At 35.7% G+C, this 13,359-nt stretch overlaps 1 long non-coding RNA gene across 10 annotated transcripts in view; it reads left to right on the top strand.

Moving 5' to 3' along the window:
- Nucleotides 1-13,359, top strand: part of LOC116439830 — a 34,517-nt gene that overhangs the window by 1,049 nt on the left and 20,109 nt on the right. For 6 of the 10 annotated variants that reach the window (XR_004238305.1, XR_004238304.1, XR_004238311.1 and 3 more), the window contains exons 3-5: nucleotides 489-691; nucleotides 3,313-3,402; nucleotides 5,745-5,845. This is a non-coding gene — a long non-coding RNA (uncharacterized LOC116439830). Of the gene's footprint in view, nucleotides 1-488; nucleotides 692-3,312; nucleotides 3,403-5,744; nucleotides 5,846-8,096; nucleotides 8,133-13,359 lie in introns of all 10 variants that reach the window. The other 4 variants (XR_004238307.1, XR_004238306.1, XR_004238302.1 and 1 more) reach the window with 2 other exon arrangements.

Here is a 13,359-nt window from a genome sequence, read left to right as displayed (position 1 = left end):
GCACATACTGTGGGCTGTACACTGTGCCTAAGTGTGTACACATATGGTAACACTATTTCCACTTTCAGAGCAGGAAAGCACCAGCAGGAGTAAAAAAAAAATGGTTTGTATTACGGTGGCATATAATATGTAATATATTTCTGACAATGTTTCCCATATTTAGTTTAAAAAACAGCCTCAAAACCCAAGATGAATTTTACTTTTTTTTCTTTTTTTTTTTTTTTTGAGGAGGAGGAGGCTAGTGTCTCCATCACTTTTTTTCCTCTAACCTAGTGAGTACCTTTATTTTTTTCTTTTTTTTATATGACTCAGCATTACACAATAAATACTCTGACTCCACAATGAAGTCAATACATTTGAGGGCGCTCTGCAGTTTGTAAAACAAGTACTCGGGACTCTGAATTAAGGGAAAAACTATATAACCCTTTATACAAGTAACTGGAGTCTTTGCTTGTAAAGTCTGTCTTTTTTTATCAAACATCTTGCAGCTTACAACAATCCATTGATACCAACGACATGCACGGAATACTTAGAGGAAAAATAAAATCTGAAACACTAGCACTGGATCTTCAAACCTCTGACTGACTGCCAGGTGATGATGATAAATGAAACTCTTACTCCTTGCTCTACAAGTCACTTTGGTTTTGTGGTGTTAAGTTCAGCAGAGCTACATTTTAATACTCATTTTCAGGTATGGTTGATTATTAATTATTTCTAATGATTTCTTGGAAATCATGCCATCTTGGCATCTTTACAAATTGTGGCTCTTAAACCCAGTAGAGACTTAGATGCCTAACTGGAAAAATACACATAAAAAAATCGTGTCTGCATATGAATATATGCCTCTGTCAGGCTGATGTTTGTTGCATCAGACAGTTTATAACAACAAAATGGCATTTATTGATTTTAATCCACCTGTGCAAGTAATGAATATTTTATTTGTTTGATGATTTTACAGTATATCTATAATACTTTTTCATCAATTTTTTAGCACACATTGCATATTTGATAGCTTAGACTGGCATCATAATTTCATATTCGTTCATCAGAAATTTTTGTATTTTTCACAAAGAAGAGTTGGAAATGAAATGTATGATGGGAATGCAAATGAATGCCGATAATACCTATATGTTGTGCCATGTCACTATATATTGAATATATAGTGTGTGTTTATAGCTGAAAAACAACTGAAAAAAAGAAAATAAAAAAGTGCTTATTAACAGCTTGGAGATAAATCTGGACTGTGGAGACGCTAATACCTAGAAAAAACACAAGTCCTTAATAATAGAAATACACGTATAGAAGACTTGAACTGTCTGCCAAATCAAGAAAAGCACATTAAATAGGAGAAGCTCAACAGAGGAGCAAAGTCCAATATAACAACCCTAACAATTAACTGTGTATGGAGTTAAATTATGCTTTGGAATGCTACTTTTCAATGTTTGAAGTATTTGTTTATTGGAAGCTATAGTTTGACATTAACCAAAATAACAAGCAGTAAAAGGACACATCTCCAAACATTTTTTTTAAAAAATTGATTTACTGAAAACATAACACAGCAGTATTCAGTCTTTTTCTGTGAAGTGTTCATGATGAAATCTAGTACTTTATTATTCTATCTTCAGCAAAGACAGGTAAACCTTTCTTCTTTCAAAAAATAAAAAAGGAAATAAATAAGAAGTACCCTCAATCAGAAGTGTTGATATGAAAATCTTTTGTCTTGGTTTGGAGGGTGCTTAAGCATAGCACAGAATTCTCAGAACAAATATCCCTAAACAACTAAAAGAAAATAGGCAAGGAAAAGATCAATATAGTTAAATGTCAAGGTTCAGTATTTAAGCTATTTGAGCCTGAAATGTATCATTGGGAAAGCCCAAATCCAAGATGTTTGAGAACAATAGAAAGAATTAAAATTAGAAAGGCCAAGGAGCAAATTTGAGGGAAAAAGAATCCATATATAAGACAATTAATTACCTACTAATAAATAAACATGCTTTACCCATGTGAGGAAGCCACGATGAAACTTTATGGCCTATTAGTTAGACAGCTATAAAACAAAAAGTACTGCAGAGAAATTGTATTTCTGTACTCTAGTACTCATAGCAAATGAAGATATTTCCTCAGGTCAACTTTTTTTTGTAACAAAGATGAGATGTGGGTGTGTATAAGGTGTCAGTGGTGATATTCTTAAAGAGGAGAAAGCATCTAACTAAATGGTAGTCATCAAGCATTCTTACAGAATCTGAAAATGAGGTAAATGAACTGTTAAAAATATGCAATCATTAAGATCAGTTACTATGACTGAGGATTAAAACATACAAAATGTTTCTCTTTTAAAAAGACTAAAAGGGTGATCAACAAATTGTGGTGCGGCAAGCTTTACTTTTCGTAACAGTAGTATAAAATAGGTTAAAATAACAATTAAAAATAGAAATTATATGGCATCTAGAGAAGTGTAAGAGAAGTACCGTCCAGAAACTCGATGAAATCAATAGAAACCTTTCCACTGATTTGATTCATCCCATAGTAGCAAAGTAGCACAACTTGTGTAGACTAAAAGGGCATTCTTTCTGTTTATTGGTATTGTTTCAAAATAGTAACAGAATAGCAGATGAAACCACTTTTGTTGCTCTCTATGTGAGCAGTTTTATGTCAATTTAATTGTGAGGTCACACCAGCAAGACATGTAGAAGAGAGAGTTGCTGAGAAAGGGAACACAAAATAACAGGGCAGTAGGTAAAGGCAAGAGGGGGTACGTGTCAGCAAATGATGTTAGTGGGCTAAAGGGAGAATAGGGCCCAAGAAGAGAGAAGAGTAGGAAAGGGCTGCTGAAGCAGAACACGGGGCTATTTAAAAGGCTTCAGGCAAAGGGAATTAATGAGTAAGAACTCAGCCTGAGATTGTCACTGAAAGAGTTGATACGTATGGCTTCTATGTAGCTGGGAATACTATGCTTACAGTTATACCTGTATCATTTTGAAAACACAAACAAAAAACCACAAAGATTCATTAGGCTTACAGAAATGGTAACTTTTAGGCCAGAGGTAAGGTCTTAGGATTTGTATTCTTATGCCGCTTTTCAGCCACATTATTTAATCATTATTTAGTACAATATACAGATACATTTTTTGCTTTTTGTATTACAGTGAAAGCAGGGCACACTGAGATCAAACCCAGTGTGTTTCAAACAGACTAAGAAGTTTTCTTAATGAGTTTTTTTTTTAAAAGCAATTTCTTTAAGAGCAGTTGAAATATTGAAAACTGGTTTCCTACAGGTGTGTCTTTTAATTTTCCTTTTGCTACTACTACCAGATTCCTCCTGTGTCTGATGGTTACCCTGCAGATATGAGTGGCTGGCTGAGAGGGACATGCTGCTGGGCCAGGCAGCAGCTGCCTGGAAAGGTACAACAGCTACCTTTACTTCTCTCGGGGTATTGATTTATGTCACATACATACCCGCTAACTGAAATGAAATTTAAACTGAAACCATCTTTAAACCGCTTGCAAATTTGATTGAAATTGTCCAGTAGCTCACAGAGTTGCTGGGAAGAATGATGGAGAGAGAGAGACACTCAGATAATGGTCAAGGGGGCTGATGTTTTTACTTGCATAGCCTCCTTTAAAAAACTTAAACATTTAAAACACTTTAGCCATTTGGTTATAACATGATGCCAGTGCTGGAATTAGGATATGGCACAGTAATATGATCATATGACTTGACATGTTAACATAATGCATGCACTGCCAGTAGCAGTGAGATAGGAATATACTGTAAATATAGACACTAGATCTTGTAAAAAAGAAAAGGAAATATCTGCATTTTCAAATAAAGGATATTCTCTGAAGCATTTTAAAACTTTTCTGAAGCAAATATTGTATGGATTTTTCTTAAACCTGACAATTTTTGTTTGCACAGTAAATTACATCAAACCATATAGAGATCAACAACAATATGTTTTACTTCACTGAATAATGAAGTAGTTTACTGATGAAAATCTGTTTTGTGAATTATTTGTGACAAGTTTGTTAGCGAGTAGAGCACATAGACCTGTCATTATGATTTAAATATTTGTTTAGATATTTATAAACATCATTAAATTTTATGAAATACTTGTTTTAGTAGATGGGATTTAGTTTGACTGCAGTTATTGTTAATGGTTAATGTCTCCTACATCCTTTAAAGATTATATGGCAGGACAGGTTGTTGTCTTGTTCCCCTTTGGCTTAGGCTGCACTCTGGAAATATTGTGCCATTCCTTGAGAATGGTCAAATAAAGAAATTTATGGAAATGCAGGACAAAAAAGGAGAAGGAGGAAGGGGGAAAGAAAACAAGAGTGAGCAGAAACTCCAATAAATGCTGAGAAAATTGAGGAACAGAACTCCTATTTAAGTCTCAGAGGGGAAGGAAAGAAAATATTCTCTTGGGCTTGGGGAGGGGACTGTACATAATCTGCAAACCTGGGGGGAGCTGCTGGACTGGGATCATACACAGACAAGAAGACATAGCATCTTACATCAGCATGAGCCAGTGGGTGTTCATTTACACCTTTTCTATTCTGTCTCACTTTGGATGTTTTATAAAGCTTTGTTTTGGGTAAAATCTTACCTTCGAGATTTAAAACTTTCCTGGGAGTGCTGATAGTGCTAGCTTTAAGGAAAAGGTAGAAGCAGATCAAGCTCAAAGATCTGGCTAAATTATATATATTTTGCAAATAGAAATACTGATAGAGGAAAAAGTTGGAGAAGCCAAAATCATAGAATCACAGAATGATTTGGGCTGGAAGTGACCTTAAAATCATCCAGTTCCAACACCCCTGCCACGGGCACAGACACCTTTCACTAGACCAGGTTGCTCAAAATCCCATCCACCCTGGCCTTGAATGCTTCCAGGAATGGGGAATGCTTCCAGTTCTGTGGGCCATCTATACCAGTTCCCCATATCCCTCTCAGTAAAAAATTTCCTCCTAATACCTTATCTGAACCTACCTGCTTTCAATTTAAAGCCATTCCTCCTTGTCCTGTAGCTCTAGGCCTTTGTAATTAAAGTAACATTTTAATAACATATGTGATGATATGAAAGATCAGGAAAATCAAAGAAAATGGAAACCCTAGCAAAATTCTTGATAAATATGTTCCATGAAAGCTGTTTAAGGGCAAAATCACGTGCTGGAAAAACTCTAAGAAAAATACCCTACCTAGTAGACTAAGGTTATTCTCAGTGAGATTTGGTATGGAACAAATATTTTCCTTCTCTTCATTAAAACAAACAAACAAAATTACTGACCCAAGACCGTCTGAGAAAGCTACTGGATATTTCTCATGCTTCTTATGTAGGAATGTCCCTAATAATATAATGATATTATATTAATACCATTAATAATAATTAATACTTTGGAATTCACTGAAATCTCAATACAGTGTGTGACTGAATCTCTTTTCTAGTATTTAGTATTACAATTGCTTCAGAGCTAATGTTTACTGGCTGTACCCAAGGAAGTGTGGTAAAGTTCAATGCATTATTTTCTCTTCACAAAACACTACTTAGAGGTTAAAGACTGTAACATCAGTCAGACAGGTCAGCAGTTTTCATGTGAAGGAAGACCAGTGTCTTCAGAGCTGATGCTGCCACGTTCCAGTATTGGTAGAAAGCAGAAGATTGAGGAAGACTCCAGAATAATTGCCATGTAAAGTACTAGGTAGTCTTGATCCACAGAAATTCACCTCTGCCTCTGTATTCTTACAGTTACTCTCCAGGTAGGATGAAGATACTGTCTTTGAAACTTTTGACTTCCAAGTGCAGCTGGAAATCAAGTTCCAGTTTCCTGAAGAGAATAAGCCTGAACTGTAAGTGCAAAGTAATCTGTGTGTATAAATTTGCTGGAGATAAAGTTCATACTGGAAACAAAACCAGTAATAACAACAACAAAGGAATTAATCCAGATTTCTGGTAATTAGTTATTTCCATAATTTTTTTTTTATTTTCATTTTTCTAAACTAGCATTTTGCACCTGCTGACAAAATTTCAAAATCTCCTAAAGGTGCATGAAATTTCTTATACATTGCATTCTAAAGAGTCTACAAGCTAAATTTACCTGTTATGCAACCCTTTTGTTTCCAAAGTATTCCCTTATTTAGTTATGCAGTTAGTAGCTCTACTTTAAACATGACTGATTGCAACACTGTAAACAATTCTGTTGCTAAATCTCTCAGAGAGATGGAATCCCATTTACTCTCTCCTAGCTGCAATTTCGGAAGATTAGAAAAAAAAAAACAAATCCTAAAGAAAAAACAACCAACCCAAAACAGGTAATGAAACTGTCTTTGCTCTCCATCCGAAAAGTTCAGGGACACAACTAGGAATAAATTATGATAATAAAAAATTCTGTTGAGTAAAGTGTTACATTTGTATGCCTTTTAAAAGGGAGCAACATCTTTAGACTTTTTGTAGGTGAAAACCTTTCTTTGCCAGCTTACACATCTATTTGAAACCAACCATCCAGTTTTGTTCCTGCTAACCCTTTTCATTTGTATACTCCTGTGTGAGCTCCAGCATAAACAAGACTTGTAAACAGCAGACTACAGATAAGCTTTCAAAATGTTGTGTGGCATTTTGCCCACATATCTGTCAAGTAAAAGGTTAGAATCTTCACTTTTTAAAGAAAAACATACCAATTAGCATCAAGGCAAGGCTGTCTAGAGCATGAGGTTTTCAAAGTTTGACACGTCTGTAGGTGCAACACAAGCCATTTATTTGTACGAAACTCCCTTTCATCTCCTGATGGCAAGAGAGAATCCAGGCAGGGGCCCACCTCTGAGGAATATGCTCTCAGGAATTACAGAATGAAGTCCCTTGGCCAATGTGTCCAGCATATCTAAAACTGGGTAACGGGGTAGGAGATGATTGTTTTGCCTTGTTTGACTACCAAATTGGGTCTCAATACTGGTTTCGGTGGCATAATCACCAAATAGGATTGCCAAATACTCTTATCCCCACTGTGCAGGAAAATAAGGGAGACTTGAGGGCTTGCTTCCTGGCGTGGGCTAGTGTGACTTCAGGTCACAGCAAAAGCTGGAGAGTGATGACAGCAGCCTGTGAGGGGCCACTGGTCCCTGTCCTGATGGGGCATTGGCAGCTGGTGCTCAAGGCCATGCAGGACTTTGGCTTCATCCCCTCGACACATTGGCCATCTGAGATAAGATGAACTGACAGTTGGCTGCCAGCACAGAGCAGTAGGGGTTTGTGCCCCCCTTAGAGCCAGAGGCAAGCAAGAGAGGAAATAATGTTTCTAAAAGTCATAATTCCCTTCTCTGTTTGCTCCTGGGATGGTGCTGCTATACATCCCGCTTTCTGCAGGCAAACTGTTGTCTTACAGTCTTGTCATAAGTGATTAGTCAGAAGCCAGTACTATAAAAAAGCCTGAACAGAATGTAATAACCAAGGTGCAAAATTAACATTTAAAAAATCCTATAACCTGCTGCAAAAACAAAAACAGATCGTAAAATTAAAATATGAAATACTGTATCCTTGAGACCACTAAAAATGCTTAGTGAATTTTTCTGTCTTTATGAAAGACATTGAACAGGCTTGATTTTTTTTAAATTGTGAAGTGTCCATGTCCTGGAAATTAGGTCCTTTTAGGCATTTTAATGATGAGTACATAAAATAACTTTTTACTCTTTAAAAAAATGAGTATGTTGGATAAATGATGCAAAAAAATAAACAAACAAACAGATCTATGCAAATATAAATCTTAGATAGTATTTCTGTCATTAACATTGATGTGTTAGGTACCAAAACAGGTTTAGTTTTATATAAGAAAGTGTATTCATCATGACTGCTGCCCTGAGGAATTTAGTGTCAGTAAATTAACATAAATGAATTGCTACAATTTTCTGTATTATTGTAATTTCTAAAATTGTTAGCAGACTTAACAGTTCTACATACATCTAGAGATAACATCTGAATTGCAAATAAATCACTACAAAATATATGTTGCAGACAGTTTTATTTAATGTGCAGAGGCATTAAATATTTAAAGGGCTAACTTCTGCCATTTGCCTATTTCATTCAATGTGTCCACTGTGGTGTGTAAAGGAGGGTGTACTATATGGGGAGGAGTAATATTTTAAGGTAAGATTTGTTTTACACTACGGGTATTTAATCTAGAGCTAACGAGTTGGTTATGTTACTAAAATAGCATAATTATTTTAAACACATTTCTTTAGATGTAGGGAATATATACTCAGTTTTTTATCCGTTTTTTGCTCTGTATTTCTTAATAGCTAGTTCCTGTTTAACACGTAGTAACTAGTATCAAACCTAAATGAAATGCTTTTTGGAGGATTTCTCTTTAAAGTTTTACTAAAGAAGTAAAATTTGCTTTTTAAGTTAAAAACTTACCTGAAAAGACAAGTTAAGGGTATGTAAGCATCTCTGAGGCACAAAAACATGCCTTTTGGTTATGGTGAATGATGATCCAGGATCACTTATATCCTCGTTTGTGTAATGGTGAGGCCACGAAGCCTCACTGCCTGGGAAACTCTGTCTGCTGGGGTGCTGCAGTGCAGCCCCTCCATAATGCTCGCTGCCACCTGATGTGTGAGGGCGCAAAGCCTGCCTCAGAGCACACCAGTCAATTTCAACATCTCACCCTTATTTGAAGGTGCTTAATGACTCAGAGTATGAAAAAGACTGAGTCCTTTGTGATGACTGGTTGACAGTTTTGGGTTTTTGTCCCATTAGAACAGTCTGGAATAAATATAGTTTATCTGGAGAGCGACTGACATCTTTGGTGGACAGTCTCAATAGAGTGGAATGAAATCCCACAAGAAACAATGACCATTTTACACCTCAGCAAGTTTCTTCAGTTGCAAAGCTTTTCTCTTTACTTAGCTTGCTTTAACTGAAAGATATGCAAAATTTGTATGTAGATAATTTAATTTATAAAGATGAAACAGGTCACACACCTCTCTTTCAAGAGAGGGTGCCAGAACAAAATTAAAGATTAATTTGTAGTGATTGGTACACTAATATTAGATGTTGTCATCGTACAGTGACAAATGTCTATCAAAAAACCCATGTGTTGGACAAGAAAAGACCACATATGAGCAAAAGAAAGATAAAATAATTACTAATATGAGGTGTCAATCTGTATGAAGTATATTAGGTCACAAAAATATCTGAATTCAGACATTATTGAGCTCTTATTCCAAGACATAATCATATAGAAAACTGCTCAAGAAATGCATTTTAAATTGCTTTGCTGTTTTCTTCTCTAAGAAAATGTGGTGTTCCTGATCATTGTCTCTGATCTTGAAAGGCTGTAGTCATGTTAGTATAGCATTTGCTTCTTCAGCAGACATAAATTGTCTCTATGGTATTATGACTGGAGTCCTGATCCTGCTCTCTTGCAGAGCTTTACCAAGTAGCTGCTTGTTGCATTTTCCTACTAAAGGCTCATCAAAGCATAGCCAGATTTCAGCCTTCATCTACATGATCGTCCAGTTATCATTTGGCTCATGTGATGCAAAAATCACAGAAGTCCCCATGCAATTGAATTTCTAAAGAAAAACAATTAATTAATTAACTTTTAATCACAGCTTCTTTCAGGGGTTTTTCGTTTGGTTGGGGTTTTTTTTAACCAATGAGGAGAATGCTAAAGTTTTGCTTGTGACTTTTCTAAAGCATTTAATGGAGCAAGCTCTTTGGTTTACAGACTTTACGAGGAGAATTCTAAAGTTTTGCTTGTGACTTTTCTAAAGCATTTAATGGAGCAAGCTCTTTGGTTTACAGACTTTATGGGAAAGCATTCACAAACAGGGGCCATTGTTTATTGTCTTGTAGTAAACAGCAACTCTCTCAAACAACTGGCTACAGTGGCCTGGGAATTGGACCCAAACCTCTGAAAAGCCACTTATCGTAGAATAAATGCATGAAAGAAAAATGTTAAAAATTCACAGGAGGATTTTGAAAGACCTCAAAGATCAAATTATTGTCTATGCTGTCTATCTCAAAGAGTTTAAAATAAGATATAATACAAAATTACACCTGGCAGACCTAAACAATACATCACTAAGTGCCCACATACACAAGGTGTGTGGCCTCTACTAAAAAACTAAAGTAAATTTGAATATTAATACACAATCTCTTTATTCTGTTTGGAGACATTATTCTTTTTCAGTATGTTCATTTAGAGTTGAAGCTGTGGATGCTCTCTGGTAGATTCTAATACATGTCCTCCTTCCAGTCAGTGTACCAAAAAAGAAAAATGACAATTAGTGCTCACACCTTATCGCATAAAGGGAACAAAGATGGTTAATACACAGAGTTGGGCAAACACCAATATGTTGGAGGATTTACTGTTGTGCATAAATGGCATGAATTTAAAATTACTAAATCACTTCATAGTTGGCTATAGTATAACCAAGGCCTAGCACTTACCCTTCTGAACAGAACAAATTCTCATTTGGTTTAACAGGTCTTTTCCAGTATTAAGCATATTTGTGCAATTAATTAGGAAGAAAGAGATGATAAAAACATGACCTTTTTTCCTTCTGTGAAGTAAATATCAGGTGTCAATATTAACAGTAATGCAGCTAACATTTCTAATGTATCAGGAAAACTATTTGGAATATTGACCTATGGAATAAACAAGTATTGAGGTTTTGTCATCCCTTCTAAATGTCACAGCACTGAAAATCACACAGGGAGGAAACTGGAATGTTAAATGGAAAGATGCTGTGTTCCACAGCAACAAGGAAACTGAGACCCATGGGCTAAACACCAGTGCTCGACTATTGTCATACCCTAAACAAAGACTCCCTTCCTGCCTTCCTGCCTTCCTGCCTTCCTGCCTTCATGTAATTTGCATTGAATAAATGTGTTCTATTCATTAGGAAGGAAAGATTAGAAGACAGCCAGTTTCAAACATGGAGAATTATCTTCATCCTTCTGAAATCAGATAGAATTTTGCCATTCACTACCAAGGCAGCAAAAGTACACACTGTGGTACTGAAAATAGGGTGGATTTTTTTTTTAATCTTTGTATAGGTGAGCACAACAATGATTTTAATTTGGGGTTAATAATTTGGAAGATTTCTACCACGCCAGCCAGGGGAATACTATCCTATTAAAAGGTAATGTAAATTATTAAGTATGTAAATATACTTGGCTACCACACTGAAATTTTGCTTTAATTTGGTTCAGAGGTATACTGGAAAAAGAACACATAGTCTGTTTGAGGAAAATTTGAATTTTTATTTTTTTTTCAAATACGGTACATACAATTAAAATATTTAGCTTTAGTCATTGTCAACACTAACTCACTAGCACCACAAAGTGGGAGTAGAGTCTCTGGTACATTTTTACTAAAACCAGGGCAATTACGCCTGACATTAACAGGTATGGTTGAATTTAATGATGTTTTAATTATAGGTGTCAATATGTCTAGTATTGTTGGTGTATTTCAAAGAGAGAATAATAAGCAGACTTCTACCAGCACTGTTAGAGCAGATGGATGAACGGTTGGCATGTGTCTCCAGATGTGTGGAGCATGTGTCAAATGTGAAAGCATGTCTGAGTTTAAGCAGCTAGTGACCAGTATTGTATGTTGAGCTCTCAACCAGATTAATTCCTGTATCACTTTAAAATGACACATTTTATCTCTTTTGCTGTTCAAATTTGATAAATTGGAGAGGGGGATTGTTTTCCCACAGTAGCATCAGATACAGAAATTTTAGTGGATTTTTTTGTTTCTCATTTATCTACATATAACAGTTTGAGAAGCATACTTCTAATTAATCAAGTTAATTACATTTCAAGATGCAAATCTTGTGTGGCTAGAATTTTTGTGTTATATTATTCCTTTTGTTAGTTCATTTCATACCTGAACTACAAGAAATGTATCACATACACTGCATTTGCTTCAGAAAGAGTTACTGATTTGCTGCTGCAAGTTTTTCTTTCCATTTCCCACTGCTTCTATCAATAAAGCTGATAGCAGTTGCCCTTAGATACTTCTGGTATTATAATACCATCAGCAATAAAGATTTACAAACATTAATTTAACTGACAATAGATTATAGAATCTTGTTGCTTAATAGCTGAATTATGGGAAAGATTTGTATGATAAACAAGCTGAAATGCCCCTTGCCTGAGGAAACTCCTAGGAATAAAAGGGTCTGTTGTGTCTGTGGCTTTTTTCTTCTTCTTCTTTTTTTTGTTTGTTTGTTTGTTTGGGGTTTTTTGTTTGCTTTTTTGTTTTTGTTTTTTTTAAGGAGAAGAGAAATAAAACTGCTGCCATAAACTTTTGCCCAACAGTTTTAATTGTTGTATATAGGCTTTGCCTATGATTTCTTTACATTATCCGCTTTCTTCTTTTTTTTTCTGTTTTACAGATTTAGGTGTAGCTGTCTTTTACAGTAGGAGCTGTTTTGTTGAAAAGCAGCATATATTAATCAAAATTAATCGTGGCTCAAGGCTCTTGTGAGAAAGTCACAGAACTCATATCATGCTGTCAGAGGTCATGTCTTAATGAGAATCAAAAGTATACTTTACTCCACCATAAAGTCCAGGCTGTGGTTTAAATATGTATCAGCTGGTTGTGGTCAGCCATCAAAGGAAAGGCAATCTGGTGAAAGAATCAAGTTTGTCAAGTATATATTACTCACGCATAGTAACCACTATTCCTTTCCCTTGCTGCGCGATAGATCTGGAGAAGAAGAGAATTGGAGACATTTCTGTTGTTTACTTAGTATGAATATATTTAAATGCTACTTTGTATGTTTATTTACAGTGTGATGCAAGATGATGAAGTAAATTTCATAATTATTTTGTCAACTCATTGTTATACCTGCAACTTTGCAAACACCTCATATTTTCAAAAACAAGCCTTTTGCTCCAAAGCACTCATAACAAATTTACAGAGAATGCAGGAAGAAACATGAAAGAGGAGTGTTAAGTTTGTTGGCAGGTTAGAGGAGAGAGGATATTTTAGGCACTGTAAACAGTTTTGGGAATAGAAAAAGGAAGTCATGCATGAGATATGGATACACACAGTAAGCAGGACTGTATCAGAGCCAGGAATGACTAAGGACTCAGACCACTGGTGGACTAAGGCAGACTCTTGCAAAGCCTCAAAATTGCAGAGGAGAAATTTGACCTTGTAGAGTAATGAGACAGAAAACCACCTGAGGGACTGAGAGAGGACTTGACATGATCAGAGTCGTGAACAAAAAAGATAACCTTGGCTGAAGTGTTTGGAGTGGACTGGAGGAGGGAGATTAGAGGGAAGAAGGTTACAGTGTCTAAGAGGTCACAGCAGGTGAGAGATAATGAAGGTATGAAGCAAGCAGGAACA

This window comes from Corvus moneduloides, chromosome 2 (assembly GCF_009650955.1).
Source record: "Corvus moneduloides isolate bCorMon1 chromosome 2, bCorMon1.pri, whole genome shotgun sequence".
Classification (NCBI taxonomy): Eukaryota; Metazoa; Chordata; class Aves; order Passeriformes; family Corvidae; genus Corvus; species Corvus moneduloides.
The sequence above is the reverse complement of the archived record's forward strand: the minus strand, read 5'-3'. Positions and strand labels throughout refer to the sequence as shown.